The sequence below is a fragment of the Cryptomeria japonica genome, chromosome 4, assembly GCF_030272615.1.
Source record: "Cryptomeria japonica chromosome 4, Sugi_1.0, whole genome shotgun sequence".
NCBI classification, from domain to species: domain Eukaryota; kingdom Viridiplantae; phylum Streptophyta; class Pinopsida; order Cupressales; family Cupressaceae; genus Cryptomeria; species Cryptomeria japonica.
In genome coordinates, this window is record NC_081408.1 from 583,159,655 (window position 1) to 583,180,383 (window position 20,729).

The following is a 20,729-nucleotide window of genomic DNA, read 5'->3' on the forward strand; positions in this document are numbered from 1 at the left end:
AAGAATAAAGAACGAACGATGGAGAATGTCTTGAGATCTGTTCAAGACCATTGTATTCAAATGCAAAGTGTTCAATGGTCAGGATTAAACCAACTGAATTGCTCAACCTAAATGTTTAGGGTTTAGGGTTTATGCTACCAACCTCTCTATTTCCTATAAGGTCGATGTTGTGTTTTATGTTGAAGTTGTTAGCAAATGTTGTGTGTGTATCTAAGTGCAGAGATACGTGATTCTTGCTAGACCAAATAAGAGAATTGATACCTGCAAAGTGTGTGTGCAAAAGGAAGGAACTAAGCCGGGACTGCATTGGCATTCAATGTTATTACCAGATCATTGTAATACCTTTTGATCTCTAATCAATTCAATAGTTGAAAAATCCCTTAATAGGGTAGCTTTAACTAGCTTGCTATAAATCCTTTAACAGGGTGACTGAAAGCCATTGAGTTCATAAAATCCTCAAACAAGGTAACCCTTAACATGGTTTAACCCTTAATCGGGTATTCTAGCCATCCCTTAACGAGGTGATCCCTAACATGATCGGTTCCTAATAGAACCTATTGTAACATTCTTTAACCGGACTAGGCTCCTAACAAAGAGGACTTCTAAAGAGTTCAAAAATAGCTTGTGGGTATTCATCCCCACCATGGTTTTTTCCAGTTGGGTTTCCACGTGAAAAATATGTGTGTCATGTGTGATGCCTCTTTCATGTGATGTTTCCTGTTTAGTGGTGAATCATGTTGATCTAGCAAATTATTGTATCTCAGAATGATAGAATATCTATTTATGCATAAGGATAAAATGGAAATGAGGAAGTAGGTTGTATGGAAAGCTAAGTGTTGTCGGTTTATGTCTTTCACAATCTCATTATGTTTAACTGGTAGTAATCTAGTTTAGACCGGTATTTGTGTTTGTCTGTCAAGTGCACTATTTGCAATCAAACCAGTTCAAGAAAAGTACTTGTGTGTACTGATTCACCCCCCCCCCTCTCAGTACCGGTTTGGTACTCACTATTCATCATTGAGTTATCAATTGGTATCAAAGCATCCTCCAGGTCCTCTGTGTTGAAAGCTTAACCGCTTGAGGGAAAGATCCTATTGTAATGATGAAAAGGGAAGGTCCAAAGTTTAACAGAGATAAATTTAAATATGGAAGGACAGAATGAAGATATACATCAGAAGCATGGGTGCTCAACATTGGAACTATGTTGAGAATGTTTATGTTATCCCTACCGGTACTCTCACCGATGACCAAAAGAGAGAGATTCAGAAGAATGGGAAAGTCATGGAAGCCCTAATTAGTAGTTTATCTGACATTGAGTTTATTGATGTTCAAGACAAAGAGAATCCCAAAGAAGTATGGGATACTCTTGAGAATATCTATGGCAGTGATGAACATGTGAAACAAGCTAAGGAAGAAAGTCTTAGAGGAAAGTTTGAAGACATGCAGATGGTTGAAGGAGAGACCATTCAATAATATGGAATAAGAATCAAAAATGTTGTTGGAGATATCGAGAGCGCAGGTGGTAAAAAGGATGATTCCACTATTGTTAGCAAAGTTTTGAGATCCTTATTACCAGTCTATGCAATAAGGGTTGCTGCTATTCAGGAGTTGAGGTCAATAGACAAGACTAAGGTATCCCTAGACTCCATCATTGCAAAGTTGACAGCCTATGAGCTAAATAGTTTTGATGCCAATGTTCAGAAGACTGAATCAACCTTTAGAGCATCTGCTACACCATCTAGAAAAGGCAAAGAAGCTAGTACCAGTGGCAAACCAAGACAGAGCAGAGAAATGGATGATGAGGAGATCCTGATGGAATTTGAAGCTCTTCTTGCCAAGAGACTTCCTAAGGGAATCGGTAAATATAGAGGTAACCTTCCTTTGAAATGCTTCTCTTGTAATTGGATAGGACACATTGTTGTAAACTGTCCTAATGGTGATAGTAAGGACAAACTAGAAAATTTTAAGAAGTTCAAAGGAGGAAACTGGAGAAACTATTTTGTAGCAGTTGATGAAGGTGTCACTAATGAAGAATCAGAAGATGAAGAAAATGAAGATATTGTGTTTGTAGCAGTCAAGGAAGATGTGTCACATAAGAAGGCTCTTGTCTCCCACTTTGATAATTTCAATGAGTGGATTATTGACAGTGGTTGTTCTCACCATATGACTAGTGACCAGAGTAAGTTTCTATCTTTGGAAGAGTATGATGGTGGTGTGGTTCATTTTGGTAATGATGCACCATGTATGGTAAAAGGTAGAGGGTCCATCTCTCTGAATGGAAGAAGCAGTGCTGACAATGTGTATTAGGTAGAAGGTCTAAGACACATCCTTTTGAGTGTTTCTCAACTGAATAATAATGGACTCACTCTGGAATTCAAAAATGGAGTGTGCTAAATCAAAGGAAAGAGTGGTGATCTGATGGCTACCGGTATGTAGACCAAAGGTAACCTATTTCAGCTAAATGCTAATGTCAGTACATGTCTTATGGCTAAGTTTGAGGACAACTGGATATGGCATAGGAGACTCTACCATGTAAACTTTGACAATATTGTGAAGGCCAGTAAGATCAAGGCAGTTAGAGGATTGCCTATGTTGAGAAAATCGGAAAATCCTTTGTGTAGAGAGTGTCAACTGGGGAAAATGTCTTCCTCAACCTTGAAAGGTAAATCCTTCACTGCTGACAATTTACTTGATCTTGTGCATACTGATTTGTGTGGTCCTATGAAAACTAGGAGTGTGTAGGGAGATAGGTATTTTATGATTCTTATAGATGATTGCTCAAGAATGATGTGGGTCACATTCCTGAAGGACAAGTCTCAAGCCTTTGGAAAGTTCAAAGCTTTTAGAGCACTAGTAGAGAAGGAAAGCGGCAGAAGAATCAAATGCCTTAGAACTGATCAAGGAGGAGAATTCACTTCCAGTGAATTTAGCAAATATTGTGAAGAGAATGGCATCAAGAGGCAATTGTCTGCCCCATGGAATCCATAGCAGAATGGCTTAGCAGAGAGGAACAATTGGACTATGGTTGAAGTGCTAGAACTATGTTGATCAAAGGAAAGGTTTCTCACACCTTTTGGAGAGAAGCAGTGAGCACTGCAATCTACACAATGAACCGAGTACTCATCAAGAAAGGAAAGGATAAGACTCCTTATGAGTACTGGACTAGTAAGACACCAGTGGTAAGCTAATTTAGAGTGTTTGGTAGTAAATGTTATATCAAGAGGAGTGAACATCAGAGAAAGTTTGATGCTAAATGTGATGAGGGAATATTCCTATGGTATTCCACAAAGAGCAAAGCTCTCAAATGTTTCAACAATAGGAATCAGAGAATTGTTGAAAGCATCAGTGTTAAGGTTGATGAAAACTCTAAGAAACTTGAGGAAACTGGCAGAGAGCATGTAAGAGATGAACCAGTAGTAACCCTCTGGGAATCGGTTGCAAATTAGCCCAGTACCAGTAATTGTGCTCCTACACCGATGGATGTTGATGCTAATGAAGATGAGGATGAAGAAGAAAAGCAAGAGGAATCTATTAAGAATATACCTAGGTATGTAAAACTCAATCATGATCCAATGCAGATCATAGGAGACAAAGATGCAGGAATTCTTACAAGAAGAAAGGTCAGAGAAAACTCATGTATGATCTCTAAATTTGAGCCTAAATCACTCAAAGAGGCACATCAAGATGAAGATTGGATCAAGGCAATGGAAGAGGAACATGATCAGATAAAAAAGAATGGTACATGGTCTTTGGCACCCAGACCGGAGCATAAAAATGTCATTTGAACCAAATGGGTCTTTAGAAATAAACTGAATGAGGATGGCACAGAGGTAAGGAACAAAGCCAGACTAGTATGTAAAGGATATGCCCAAGAAGAAGGAGAAGACTATGGACAAACCTTTTCTCCAATAGCAAGATTGGAAGGAGGTCGTATGCTTCTTGCATATGCAGCTTTTAAAGGATTCAAGGTATACCAAATGGATGTAAAATTTGCATTTCTAAATGGAATACTTGAAGAAGAGGTATATATAGAGAAACCAGATGGGTTTTCCCTATCAAAAGATAGTGACATGGTGTGTAGGCTACATAAAGCCTTGTATGGACTGAAGAAGGCACCTAGAGCATGGTATGAACGCTTGCACTCCCATCTTGTGAAGATTGGATTTGAAAGAACAAGTGAAGATAGCAATATCTAATTGAAATCAGAAGGAGATCAGATTCTAATCTGTGAAGTATTTGTTGATGACATAATCTTTGGTGGAGATGACAAGATGAGTCGTGACTTTGCAGATGAGATGAAGAAGGAATTTGAGATGTCACTCATAGGGGAGATTAAGTTCTTCATTGGACTACAGATTTAGGAGATGAAAGTTGAAAGCTTTATTACTCAGTCCAAGTATGTCAAAGAGGTGTTGAAGACCTTTGGCATGGAAGACAACAAACTGATTGGTACACCAATGGTGATCGGTTGTAAACTATCAAAAGAGGATGACTCAGCATTCATAAATGAGAAGGAATACAGATCAATGATTGGTAAATTGCATTATGTAGTGCATAGAAGACTGGACATTGGACATGTAGTGGGTATTACCGCTCGGTTTCAAAAAAGCCCAAGAGAATCCCACTTGGTGGCACTCAAGTAGATTCTTAGATATCTGAAGGGAACTATTGACAATGGATTATGGTATCCATACAATGATGACTTCAACCTGAAAGTGTTCACAGATGTTGATTGGGTTGGTAATGCAGATGACCAGAAGAGCACAACCTGTGGTGCATTCTTTCTCGGTGGTAGACTGGTCTCATGGATGAGTAAAAAGAAGAGTTGTATCTCTTAGTCTACAGTAGAAGTGGAGTATGTTGCAGCTTTTATGAACTGCACCCAGGCTATTTAGATGAAGCATGTATTGAATGGCTTCAAAGTTCCTGTATTTGAACCGGTAAGTATATTTTGTGACAATAAAAGTGCAATTAACATCTCCAAGAATCCGATTTTACATGCTAGAACCAAGAACTTTGAACTCAAGTATCATTTTTTGAGGGAAAAGGTTCAGAATAAAGAGGTGATATTGGAACATGTTTCCAGTAAGGAGTAGTTAGTAGATATATTCACCAAGCTTCTACCAAAGGCTACTTTTACCTATTTGAGAGGTGAATTAGGGGTGCTACCCCTTCAAGAGGTAAACTAAAGGTTTGTGCTCCACATCAGTCAGATCTTACTTTGCTATATCTTTTCAGGATTGATGTGTTGAAGGATGCTACTCCTAAGGGGGAGCAGCATAGTGGAACAGGGAAGCTCGTGCCTCCACTTTGGCATTGTTGTCAAAGGGGGAGAAAATGTGAAGTGGAGAAGATATATAGTATTAAGGAGGAGATATGATGTAGAAAGAGAGATATCTGTGTATATTGCCATCAATGCCAAAGGGGGAGATTGTTGGCATATGAGCAGAGTATGTTGACATGATGATATTGTGTTGTCATTGATGTCAATATGCTAAAGAGTGAACCGGTAATATGCTGAAGAGTGAACCAGTAATATGTTGAAGCTGAACCGGTTTATTGAAGTTAAGCAACTGGAAAAGTGAACCGGTATATGTGCAAAAGGTGAAGTGGTACATTTATCCAAGTGAACCGGTATATGGAATGTTCTTTATCAAGGTTTAATATGGTATGACTACCGACTGGTAGTTCCAGCCTCAGGGTTCCAGTTGAAGTGTTTTGAGCCTGTGTGATTCAACCGATGGCATTGTATGATAAGTTAGCATTGTAATGGAGATCAGATCATGTTGCCACGTCAGCCTCATGTGCGTGAAGGATCTTGCATAAAGGGGATTGATCCTATCTACCTCAGGAATGTGCAAAGTCCCTGCAAATGGTGAACAACACACGATAGGTTATCACCTCCAAGAAGCGGTGAAGAATGAAGAATGAATGATGGAGAATGTCTTGAGATCTGTTCAAGACCGTTGTATTCAAATGCAAAGTGTTCAATGGTTAGGATTGAACTGACTGAATTGCTCAACCTAAATGTTTAGGGTTTAGGGTTTATGCTACCGACCTATCTATTTCCTATAAGGTCGATGTTGTGTTTTACATTGAAGTTGTTGGCAAATGTTGTGTGTGTATCTAAGTGCAGAGATACATGATTCTTGCCATACCAAATAAGAGAATTGATACCTGCAAAGTGTGTGTGTAGAAGGAAGGAACTAAACCAGGTATGCATTGGCATTCACTGCTATTACCAGATCATTGTAATACCTGTTTATCTTTAATCACTTCAATAGTTGGAAAATCCCTTAACAGGGTAGCTTTAACTAGCTTGTTGTAAATCCTTTAATAGGGTGACTCAAAGCCATTGAGTTCATAAAATACTCTAACAAGGTAACCCTTAACAGGGTTTAACCCTTAACCGGGTATTCTAGCCATCCCTTAATCGGGTGATCCCTAATAGGATCGGTTCCTAACAGAACCTGTTGTAACAGTCTTTAACTGGACTAGGCTCCTAACAGAGTAGACTTCTAAAGAGTTCAAAAAAAGCTTGTGGGTATCCATCCCCACTGTGGTTTTTCCCAGTTGGGTTTCCACATGAAAAATATGTGTGCCATGTGTGATGCCTCTTTCATGTGATGTTTTGTTATTTCCTATTTAGTGGTGAATCATGTTGATCTAGCAAATTATTGTATCTCAAAATGACAGAATATCTATTTATGCATAAGGATAAAATGGAAATGAGGAAGTAGGTTGTATGGAAAGATAAGTGTTGTCAGTTTATGTCTTTCAAAGTCTGGTTATGTTTAACCGGTAGTAATCTGGTTTAGACTGGTACTTTTGTTTGTCTGTCAAGTGCACTGTTTGCAGTCAAACTGGTTCAGGAAAAGTTTTTGTGTTTGTATTGATTCACCCCCCCCTTCTTAGTACCGGTTTGGTACTCACTATTCATCATTGAGTTATCACTAAGGGAGTATTTTATGCAGAGGATCCTAGAATTTATATACATTGTCATATTGAGGAACTAGGAGTTGAAGAAATAATGAACATGTATAGGGCTGTAATTTGTGATGAAAATGGTAATGTTAAACCGGGACACAAGATAGTGGAAACCCTAGGTTTTGTGGACATTCTCAGTATCCCTGATTTTCCTAAAGATGTGATAAGGATAGTCCTGAGCAGAGTCCATGGCAAATTCTTTTGGTTGGATTCCATCCATAAGATCACTAAAGAGGCAGTTAGGGCAGTAACAAGCTTACCTTCCACCAGTAGTAGGCCTGACAGAACTAAGAAAGTTCCAAATGATACTGTGATGACCTTAATTGGTGCAACATTTGACAAAAGATCCTTGAGAGTCAATGATGTGAAGGACATCAATGTTAGATTTGTCAGTATGACTCTTGGTTATAAGACTACACATGCAAATAGACTAAACTCTATCTCTAGCTTATGTATTAAAAGTGCATATGATATGGTGAATAACAATGCAATAATTGATGTATGTGAATGGCTTAAAGATGAACTGATAGACAACTTGAAGAAAATCAAAGGTGATAAGAAGGGAACTTTTAGATTCGGTAACTTGCTTGTGTGCTTAATGCTATACATTACCAAGGAAGTACCCGGTATTGGTAGGAAAGACTTTGGTTTTGATATACCTATAGGAAAGCAACTGTTAGACATACTAGACAACATGGGAGATGATAGAGAGAAAAATATAAATGAATATATTCAAACCTTGAAAGAAAGAACGAAGACAAGAATAAGGCTATCTCAAGTAATTGTTGATAAGTATCAAAAGGAGATATGCTTTGTGATAAAGAAAGATGAAATCTAGATGGAGGTAGTTGTCTCTAGAACTATTTGGGTTACCGAGATGGGATATGAGACAGATGACAACATAATTGAAACTTATGCAAAAGCCCTCTTAGAAGCCCCTAAGGAACCGACAGAAAAAGTATTTGGCAATGCTAAAATAATTGAAAGTGGCATTCAATCTCAAAAAAAGAGTTAAGAAAACTAAACAGATAGTGAGGAAGGGAACAAGATAGGTGAAAGCAATAAAAGAAGATGTATTAAAGAAAACTAGTATTAAGGAAACTGAACTGGAAGGACTTCAACCAAAAGCACATCTTTCACCGGTTGCAACTTCTTCTGACAGTGAGATACCAACTGTATTCAAAAGGGTAGAAAGAAAAAGAAAACCCTCACCGACACCCTCACCTACACCCAGAAAGACAAGACAAAAACAATAGGTAGTTAGGCCTTTGGCTAAGAAATTGACACCAAAGAAGAGGAAACAAAAATAGGTTATTCCTACTTTTGAAAAACTTTTGGAAGAGATCACTGAAGATGACAAACTGACAAATATCAACAAGTTGTATAATACATTATCCAATGATGAAAAGGAGAGCATACAAAATAGTGTAATCTTACATCTTGACATTTATAAGAAATTTTTGATGGAGATTGTAGATGACATACCCAATCATCTATACATAAGACTAGAAGCTAGAAGGGTAGCCATTGTGGAGTTAGACAAGAAAATAAAAATATTAAAACTACTTACAATTCACCCAGTGAACTCCACTCAAGAAATTGATGAGCTAATCAGTGAAGCTAGCCAGGCAGTATTCTCAACTGGACACTGACATGTAGCATTAATGGCAGGAAGAGTAAATGAGATATCAGAGGAAACAATAGATAAGTGGAGCATATTTTTTGTAGAGAAAGAAAAACAAGAAGAAGAACTTAAGAAAACCTTTAAGGTATAACAAAAGGATAAAGACAAAGGAAAAGGAAAAGTAGGTGGACCACCAAATATAAAAGTGATAGACAATTTGCCACCACCTTCAGTTACTCCACCGGTATTAATTGATAGTTCACCGGCTATTGAGAATGTGGAGACTCCACATGAGGATATGAATCTTGATATCTAAGGTGTTATACACAATGAACATTGACACTCAGGAAGTCAATATTGTGGTGGATAAGAGATCAACTAAGAAGACAGATGTGGCAATTGAGCCACCAACAACTACTGAAACTGAAAAATCAACTGAGTCACTAACAGTAGACAACACAGAGGTAAATAAAGAAAAACAGGCAGTGGACACTACAGTGAAATCTTCTGAAGAACAAACAGAGAAACCATCATAGCAATAGGCTCTTGCTGAGGAAAACATGGTGAAACAAGTAGAGCAACAGGTTCCTTCTCAGGTACCTACTTAGACTGTACCACCTACTTCATCTGAAAAGCCCAAGCCCTTGGTAGTAGAAATGCAAACTCAAACAAATCCTCCAAAGAAAGAGGTAAGCAAAGCTATCACTACAACCGACAAACTACAGATTGTGAGAACAGTTGGACAGTCATCCAGCACATCAATGACTAAATTTAGGCCAATAAATATAACAGAGGTACTCTTGGATTCAATAAAAAAAAATAACAGAGTGTAATGCACAAGCTTATAAGGCTATAGATGACACTTTACCAATTTTGAAGATGATAGCTCCAAAGTGTAACATAGATAATAAAGATTCTTTGAGCCAATTAGACACATTGTCTAAGTATATAACCGGCAACCTAATAACACTGGACCAGATAAATGAAGATACATTCAAAGAGAAAATAAATAAGGAAAAAGAAAAATTATTTGAGGAAACTGTTAAGAAGAATACAGAACAAATGGAAACCTTATTACCGACATTAGGAGAAATAATTTTTGAATTCAAGAAACTATACAGAGATACTTGCAAAACTGATATTTTGACAGAAGACATAGATTCAAAGATCAACAAAGCACAAAAAGAAATCAACAATATTGCTGACAACTTAATAGGAACATCAGATTCATTTTTGGAAGTTGAAAAGAATATTGTAGTTCTAGAGGAGAAAATTGAAAAGTTAGAAAAAGATAAAGAAAAGATAAAGTTTAAGGCAAAGGATTTAAAATGCAAACTAGGCCCTGAACTGGATTACCTCATTTCTTTGAGAAAAGAAATTTTTGAGGCTCTGGTTCCAGGACTTAAGACACCGAAAGAGAAAATGCACATACTCACCAATACAATTCAGAGAACAGAAGCAACAATAAAGGACAGCGAAAGGTTCAACGATAGTCAAAATTTTGCATTGGCGGACATCTATCAGATTGTAACCTGTCGGTTACAAGGATCTAGGTAGGAACCACACTCCATTGATAGTGAATGACAACCTTTATCATTGATGCCAAAGGGGGAGTAGTGGTGATGAGAAAAATGATCAGAAGGAAGACATCATTAGCTTAGGGGCAGCACACATTTTGATAACACAGTTTTGATAGGACATTTTGGCAGATTCTTTTTGGACACTTTTTGGATTTTTCTCATGAGTGTTGTCATCAATGCCAAAGGGGGAGATTGTTGGCAAATGCACACTCTAATGAGAAATTGTAGGTGATTGAAGGTTTTTTCATTATTGGCAACCTTACAATCATATGTTACTGACAAGCACCGACACTGGCAAACTCTACACCAGCATACAGTTCACCGGCACTGAAAAGATTGATTATCGGCACCATGGCTTATAGGAATTTTGTTTAATTATATTTTATATTTAATTGTAAAATCTTTGTGTAAGCCAACATGGTGGATTGTAATAAGACTCATATAAGTATGAGATCTTGTAGATCATTTAGAAGAAGCGGATATGGTTAGATTATTGCAGACCTAATGTGCGAATTGTAAGGCAGATTTTGGATAAGGGTTTATGATTATTACAGAGCTTAAAATGGTACTAAACCTGGCATAGCAGATGCTGATTTGAAGCAGTACATGACATTGGATTTGTATAATCCATTTTTGTAAGTCAGTGAGACTTCTTTTGTAACTGAGCAGTGAGCTCTAGGCACTTGGCCTTCCTGCATGTGCAGGCCCCTATTGTAACAGTAATATTCTCTTATTGGCCAGTAAGTGAATATTGTGGGTCACAAATTCCACTGAGGTTTTTCCCACACCGGGTTTCCTCATTAAAATATTGTGTTATGGTGTATCTTTCATGTTGTGCTTATTGTTCTTATTTGCTGCATTAATTTTGGTTTATCAGTACACAGTTTTGGAATGCTTTTCATATAATAAGTTCAAAAAATTCATTAATCGGTCAGATACTGATTCACCCCCCCCCTCTCAGTATCTTTGGGAATATTCTTTATCTTGGAATGCATCACCAGATTCTTGGATATGTTGATAGCACTGGTCTTGAGTCACCTTTTCTTAGATACATTCTAATAATTGTTTGATCCATACTATCGGTCTATAGTTGATTGCAGCAGCCACATACTCATCCTCAGTTGTGGATTGAGAGATGCAATTATGTTTCTTTCTTGTCCATAACACAATCCTATCTCTAAGAAAGAATGCACCTCCACTAGTGCTCTTTCTGTCATCAATGTTCCCTGCCCAATCTGCATCGGTGAAGACACTTAAGATGAAATCTCCCTTATGTGGATACCAGAGACCATACTCATCAGTCCCCTTAAGGTATCTAAATATTCTCTTAACTACCACCATATGAGTTTCTTTTGGATTTGCAGCAATCCTGGCAACCAAGCCAACAACTTGTGCTATATCCGGTCTACTGTGTACTGCATACTGCAACTTACCAATCATGGATTGGTAAAGTGTCTCATTCACTTCATGAGCCTCATAATTTTTGGAGAGTTTGCAACCTATAACCATTAGAGTTCCAATAGGTTTGCAATCTTCCATTCCAAAAGTCCTCAAAATTTCCCTTATGTACTTAGTCTAGCTAATGAATATACCATTCTTTAGTTGTGATACTTGCAGACCAATGAAGAATTTTATTTCACCGATCATGGATATTTAAAACTCTCACTTCATTTGTTTTGCAAAACCTCTGCTCATCTCATCATCTCCTCTGATGATAATGTCATGAACAAAAATTTCTGCAATCAGATGTTTTTCTTTTTCTTCGGTCTTCAGATATAAGTTACTGTTATCACTGGTTCTCATGAACCCTATGCTTAATACATATGAGTGCAACCTCTCATACCAAGCTCTTGGTGCTTGTTTTATCCCATATAGAGCCTTCTTCAGCCTACATACCATATCTCTTCCATCTTCTGATATAAACCTTTCTAGTTCCTCTATGTACACTTTCTTCCTCTAAAACACCATTCAAGAATGTTGATTTGACATCCATTTGGTAAACTTTGAAGTTCTTGTAAGTAGCATAGGAAGGCAAGATTTTGACCCCTTCTAACCTAGCCACTGGTGCAAAGGTTTCTCCATAATCCAAACCTTCTTCCTGAGCATAGTCTTTGCAGACTAGCCTTGCTTTGTTTCTTACTACTTCACTGGTTTCATCCATATTGTTTCTAAACACCCATTTGGTGCCTATCACATTTTTGTTCTCAGGTCTATGCACTAGAGTCCAAGTTTCATTTTTCTCAATCTTCTCTAGTTCGTCCTCGATGGTTTTGATCCACTCTTCATATTTTAGAGCCTCCCTTGCTACTTTGGGCTTAATTTTGGAGAGCAGATAGGCATTCTCTCTTGTTCTTCTTCTAGTCAATACTCTTGTATCTTTGTCACCAATGATATTTTCAACAGAGTTATTGTTTCTCACATACCTTGCTAGTACCGGTTCATTTCTTGGAGCTTCTTCTACCAGTTGTGCAAGTTCTACTTCACATGCTTCCTCATTTTCCACTACTACAGGATTCTCTTCAGCAAGTTCGACTAGTACAGTGTACTCAAATCCTTGATAATCCTCTGGTTCACTCTTGCTATCTTGTTCATTTTTCTTAGAGAACTCATCTACTCTGACATTAGCACTCTCCACAATCTTACCGGTCCTTTTGTTCAAATATTGATATTCTTTACTCTTTGTGGAGTAACCTAAGAAGGTTCCTTCATCACTCTTGGGATCAAAATTTATAGAGTACTCATCCCTCTTGATATAGCACCTTCTTCCAAATACTTTGAAATAGATAACATTTGGTGAGTATCCACACCATAATTCATAGGGAGTTTTATTTGCCCCTTTCTTCACCTATGTCTGGTTCAAGGTATACATAGTAGTGCCTACTGCTTCTCTCCAAAAGATATATGGAATATCCTTTTGTATCATCAGAGTCCTCACACAATCAATCAGAGTTCTATTTATTCTTTCAACAACCCAATTCTATTGAGGTGTTCTGGGTGCAAATATCTATGTCATAATCCCCTGTTCTTCATAGTAATTCATGAACTATTGAGAGATGAACTCTCCTCCTCTATCTGATCTCAGACATTTCATATTCTTATTGGTTCCTCTCTCTACTCAAGCCTTGAAGACTCTAAACATGTTAAAGGCTTCATATTTTTCTTTCAAGAATACAATCCACATCATTCTTGAGAAGTCATCTACAAACAACATGAAATACTTGTCTCCATAGAAACTTGTGGTCCTCATAGTACCACACAAGTCTGTATGAACTAAGTCCAGTAAATTCTTAGATGAATAAGATTTGCTGTTGAAACTAGACTCGGTTAACTTTCCTAGTTGGCATTCTTTACACAGCATTTTCAGGTTTCATAATATCAAGCATACCTCTAGCAGACTTCATTTTACTGACTTTTGCTATGCTATCAAAGTTAACATGACACAATCTTTTGTGCCACAACCAACTGTCTTCTAACTTTGCCATTAGACAACTACCTATAGTGGTGTCTAAATGAAATAGATTAGCTCTAGATTGTTTACCGGTAGCAATCAGACTTCCTCATTTGTCATTTATTTTGCATATTCCTTCATTGAATTCTAACCGGTAACCCTTATTGTTAAGTTGTGCAACACTTAACAGACTATATTTTAGCCCTTCTACCCAATAAAAATCTTCATAAATTTATTTATCATTTAGGGCTATAGATCCCTTACCTTTTACTACACAAGGAGAATCATTGTCGAATCTCACTGTTCCTCCATTGTAGTCCTCCATGCTGAGGAATTTGTTTATGTCACCGGTCATGTGGTGAGTGCAACCACTATCAATTACCCAGTCTCCACACTAGTTTGAACTAGAGATTAGTGCCATATCACTTTCCTCTATGTTATCTTCCTTTACCACTACAAATGCAATTCCATCTCCATCAGATCCTTTTGATTCTTCATCGGTGACTCCTTCTTCTGCAAGATAACACTCCTTCTTTCTCTTGTCCTTGTAGCTTCTAAAATTATCCTTCCTATCATTGTCAGGACATTTGGATGCAATATGACCTATTCTATTACAAGAAAATCACTTCAAGGGAAGTTTACCTTTATACTTTCCTTTTCCTCTTGGCAGCCTTCTTACCAATAGAGCTTCAATCTCATCTTGTTCCTGTTCTTCAGATAATAGATTGTCACATTCATGAGAATGAACGGTTCTTGTAGTAGAATTGTTTCCAGTTTTGAGTCAAGTGAAACACTAACTGTTCCCAAGGATTTGAGTTCCTGAATTCAGAAACCCTTATGGCATATTGTGGTAGCAAGGTTCTCAATATTTTGCTAACCATGTCATCTTCTTCAAGATTTCCTCTAGCACTTTTGATGGAATTTACCACATCCTTTATTCTTTTACTTTATTTTTCAATATTTTCTCCTTCTTGCATCCTCATCTCATCAAATTTTCCTCTCAAGCTATCTAGTTTAGCCTTTTAAACATGAGGATCTCCTTCATAAATAGTCTTTAGCTTATTCCACATCTGATAGGCTATTTTCAGATCTTGAACTTCAGCATACTCATTATCAGATAGAGTGCTAGCAATTAGATCCATAGTAGTAGTGTTTTCTTGCCTTTCTTTGATCTGATCTGCAGTGAGAACTCCTATAGGTTCATTGTATTCTATGATTACATAATTCTAGTATTAGTCTCCTAGGGTTCTTAGGTAGGGCTTCATTCTACCACACCATAAGGTGTAATTCTCCTTAGAGAACTTAGGACCCTTCTTTCATATCATCTTCGGTCTTTCCTTAAGCTATTAAGCTCTTATGAATCTAAGGACCAAAGCTCTGATACCAATTGTTATTCCCAACCGGTGTTGAGAGGAGAGGGGTGAATCAACACTTTACCAGTTTTACAAAATTAAAACCTTTTAACTCAAGACTACACTAACTTAATATTCGTCAATATAAACAATTATTGCAGAAGAACAACATGAAAAGATACACAGTAACACCAAGATTTATCTCGTGGAAACCCAAATGGGAGAAAACCATGGTGTGAGTAGAAACTCACAAAATTTGTACTCTTCTGGAGTACGCCTAGTGAGGAGCCATCCCTGTTAGGAGATTGCAAAGACACTGTTAGGTGCCACCTGGTTAAGGGATTTTATTTAAGGCTTGTTAGTGCCTTTACCCTATTATAGGTAGCCTTTTTAAAGGAGTTAGGATCATCAATTAAGATGTCACCCGGTTAAGGGATTTTACAAAGGGACTTGTTAAAGTCCACCCAGTTAAGGGATTTTGAGTTGCAATGGTTAGAAAGCAATAGGAAGTTGATCTGCTAGAATATCTACTAATAGCTTAATTAGATCACATTTAAAATCATACTCTGTCTCCACCGGTTGTGTCTTCTCTACACTACACCGGTCCTCTTCTCATACCCTCAGCTCTGCACTCTATTGGTCTACTTCACACATACTCTGCTCTGCTAAATCATTTAGCACTTTCTCACTCATCACTCTACACTTCGGATCGCCTCTCATAGGATTTTCACTTTGCAAATTTTAAAATCAAAAATATTCTGAATGAACTCAAAATACTTTATACATTCTCTGATGTCACCTTCAAGTGTTTCCTTAATCAATGCAATAACAGATTTTGATAGATTTCAAATTCAAATCTTCCCACTCTTTCTCTACACTCCCTGCAACAATTCTGCCAACTACTCAACCGGAAAATCCACAAGTAATCATGGCTGAACTGCATGATAAATGAAGTTGACTTCATCAACCTTTAGTTGGGTGTTTCTACAAACTCACCAGCTCACCTTTTGTCATCACAACTGTGTACCCAATCACTGCTCCAAGATTTACGATGCCCACCTATCTTCCTTCTACTTGACTGGTCTACCAGTATACCACCATGTTCTTCATTACCGGTTCATCTTTTGATGCCAGTTAGCAGTGCTTCCATCAAGCCTCTTCTCATGTTTTCCAATAAGGTTCTAGTTTTCATACAACCTCAAGATTTCTTCCCTAAATAACCTTATGTGACTTCATCATCATCAGAATGACCAACCTGAAGATTTGGCCTCAACACCGATCTTCTTGAGTGATAGACTGGTTACCTTAATTTGTCTTCCCTTGACCTGATTGAACCTTGATCATCTGTCTCTTATGCTACTTCCATGTTGTTTACAAGTCATCACCTTTGCTACTAAGATACACCATTCCACCAGTCAGTGTTAGACATCAATGATAAATCTCAGCTAATATACCGATTATATGGATTAACCGGTTTTGTCAATGCCAACATAAATATCACCTTGAGAGGGCTTGAGAGGAGATATAAGAGGCATTAAATTCCCGAGGAGACATGGCGGTTACCATAGGAGGTAAGGTTATGGTTGGGTTAGTGGATAACTAATGGATAAAACCTTTACCCAAAGGATAAACTCTTGTGCAAGGTTTAATAGGATAACTAGGGTCAAAGCCATGAGTGCTTGATGAGTCCCTTGGGTTAGATGAGGGTTAAGTTAGAGAGAAAGTCTCTAACCATGAGGGTGATAACTCAATGATGAAAAGTGAGTACCAAATTGGTACTGAGAGGTGGGGGTGAATCAGTATAGGCACAAAAACTTTTCCTGAACCAGTTTGATTGCAGACTAAAAACTACTGGCAATCCCTAACACAGGTCCAAACTAGATTACTACCGGTTAAACACAGTGTAACTGTGAAAGACATGAACCGGTCAATCTTTTTAACTCTTCATACAACCTACTCCCTCATTTCCACTTTGTTCTTATGCATAAATAGATAATCTATCATCAAAGATACAATAACTAGCTAGATCAACATGATTCACTGCTTGACAGAAAACAACAAAGCATCATGTGAAAAAGACATCACATATGACACACATATTTTTTACGTGGAAACCCAACTGGGAAAAACCATGGTGGGGATGAATACCCACAAGCTATTTTGAACTCTTTAGAATTTCACTCTATTAGAAGCCTAGTCCGGTTAAAGACTGTTACAACAGGTTCTGTTAGGAACTGATCCTGTTAGGGATCACTTGGTTAAGGGATGGCTAGAACACCCGGTTAAGGGTTAAAACCTGTTAGAGGTTACCTTGTTAGAGGATTTTATGAAATCAAAGGCTTTGAGTCACCCTGTTAAAGGATTTACAGGAAGCTGGTTAAAGCTACCCTGTTAAGGGATTTTTCAACTATTGAAGTAATTAGAGATCAACAGGTATTACAATGATCTGGTAATAGCACTCAATGCCAATGTAGATCTGCTTTAGTTCCTTCCTTCTACACACACATTATGCAGGTATCAATCCTCTCAACTGGTCTGGCAAGAATCACGTATCTTTGCATATAGATACACACACAACATTTGCCAAAAACCTCATCATGAAACATCACATCAACCTTATAGGAAATAGATAGGTTGGTAGCATAAACCCTAAACCCTAAACACTTAGGTTGAGAAATTTAGTTGGTTCAATCCTAACCATTGAACACTATTCATTTGAATACAACGATCTTGAATAGATCTCAAGACATTCTCCATCATTCTTTCTTTGCCACTCCTTGTAGGTGATAACCCATCACGTGTTCTCCACCATTTGCAAAGACTTTGCACATTCCTGAGGTAGATAGGATTAATCTCCTTCATGCAAGATCCTTCACATGCATGAGGCTAACTTGGCAACATGATCTGATCTCTATTACAATGCTAACTCATCACACAATGCCATCGGTTGAAACACATAGGCTCAAAACACTTCAACTGAAAACCCGGAAGCTGAGACTACCAACCGGTAGTTATGCCATATGAACCCTAGATACAAAAAATTCCTTATACTGGTTCTCGGTCTGACATGTTGGTTCCAGTTCACAACATCATACTAGTTCTCTTTGAGCATATTGACATCAATGACAACACAATATCATCATGTCAACATATTCTGCACATATGCCAACAATCTCCCCCTTTGGCATTGATGGCAATATACAAAGATATCTCTCTTTCTGCATCACATCTTTTCCTTAATACTACAGATATCTTTTCCATACCGCTTCACATATTCTCTCCCTTTGACAACAATGCCAAAGTGGAGGCACAGGCTTCTGTGTTCTACTATGTTGCTCCCCCTGAGGAGTAGCATCCTTCAACACATCAATCCTAAAAAGATATAGCAAAGTAAGATCTAACTGATGTGGAGCACAAGCCTTTAGATTACCTCTTGAAGGGGAAACACCCCTAGCTCACCTCTCAGATAGGCAAAAGTGGTCTTCGGTAGAGGCTTGGTGAATATGTCTGCTAACTACTCCTTACTGGAAACATGTTCCAATACCACCTCTCTGTTCTGAACCTTTTCCCTCAAGAAATGATACTTGAGTTCAAAATGCTTGGTTCTAGCATGTAAAATAGGATTCTTGGATATGTTAATTGCACTTGTATTGTCATAGAATATACTTACCGGTTCAGATACAAGAACTTTGAAGCCATTCAATACATGCTTCATCCAAATAGTCTAGGTGTAGTTCATAAAAGTTGCAACATACTCCGCTTCTGCTGTAGACTGAGAGATACAACTCTGCTTTTTACTCATCCATGAGACCAATCTTTGACTGAGAAAGAATGCACCACCAATTGCACTCTTTCGGTCATCTACATTACCAGCCCAATCAACATCTGTGAACACTTTCAGGTTTAAATCATTATTGTATGGATACCATAACCCATAGTCAATAGTTCCCTTCAGATATCTAAGAATCTACTTGACTGCTACCAAGTGGGATTCTCTTGGGCTTTGCTGAAACCAAGTGGTAATACCCACTGCATGTGCAATGTCCAGTCTTCTATGCACTACATAATACAACTTACCAATCATTGATCGACACTCCTTCTCATTTACCAATGTTGAGTCATCCTCTTTTGATAGTTTACAATCGGTCACCATTGGTGTACCAACTAGTTTACTATCTTCCATGCCAAAGGTCTTCAAAACCTCTTTGACATACTTGGACTGAGTAATAATGATTCCATTTTTCATTTGCTGAATCTGTAGTCCAATGAAGAACTTAATTTCCCCTATGAGTGACATTTCAAACTCCTTTTTCATCTCATCTGCAAAGTCATGACTCATCCTGTCATCTCCACCAAAGATTATGTCATCAACAAATACTTCACAAATCAAAATCTGATCTCCTTCTGATTTCAAGTAGGTATTGCTATCTTCACTTGTTCTTTCAAATCCTATCTTCACAAGATGAGAGTGCAAGCATTCATACCATGCTCTTGGTGCCTGCTTCAGTCCATATAAGGCTTTATGTAGCCTACACACCATGTCACTGTCTTCTGATAGGGAAAACCCATCTAGTTGCTCTATATACACTTCCTCTTTAAGTATTCCATTTAAAAATGTAGATTTTACATCCATTTGGTATACCTTGAATCCTTCCAATCTTGCTACTGGAGCAAAGGTTTCACCATAGTCTTCTCCTTCTTCTTGGGCATATCCTTTACATACTAGTCTGGCTTTGTTCCTTACCATTGTGCCATCCTCATTTAGCTTATTTATGAAAACACATTTGGTTTCAATGACATTTTTATGCTCTGGTCTAGGTACCAAAGACCATGTACCATTCTTTTCTATCTTGTCAAGTTCCTCCTCCATTGCCTTGATCTAGTCTTCATCTTTATGTGCCTCTTTGAATGATTTAGGCTCAAATTCAGAGATCATACATGAGCTTTCTTTGACCTTTCTTCTTGTAAGAATTCCTGCATCTTTGTCTCCTATGATCTGCTTTGGATCATGATTGAGTTTGACATACCTAGGTATGTTCTTAACAACTTCCTCTTGCTTTTCTTCATCATCCTCATCTTCATCAACATTAGCATCTACCAGTGTAGGAGCACAATTACTGGTACTGGGTTGATCAGCAACCAGTTCCCAGAAGGTTAATACCGGTTCATGTCCTACATGCTCTTTGTTGGTTTCCTCTGATTTTTTAGGGTTTTCATCAACCCTAACATTGATGCTTTCGACAATTCTCTAAGTCCTATTGTTGAAACATTTGAGAGCTTTGCTCGTAGTGGAATACCCTAGGAATATTCCCTCATCACATTTAGCATCAAACTTGCTCTGATGTTCACTCCTCTTGATATAACATTTACTACCAAACTCTCTGAAGTAGCTTACCATTGGTGTCTTGCCGATCCAGTACTCATAAGGAGTCTTATCCTTTCCTTTCTTGATGAATGCCCGATTCATTGTGTAGACTACAGTGCTCACTGCTTCTCTCCAAAACGTGTGAGCGACCTTTCCTTGGATCAACATAGTTCTAGCCACTTCAACCACAGTCCGGTTGTTTCTCTATGCTAGGCCATTCTGCTATGGAGTCCGGGGGGTAGACAGTTTCCTCTTGATGCCATTCTCTTCACAATATTTGTTGAATTCACCAAAAGTGAATTCCCCTCCTTGATCAGTTCTAAGGCATTTGATTCTTCTACCACTTTCCTTTTCTACCAGTGCTCTAAAAGCT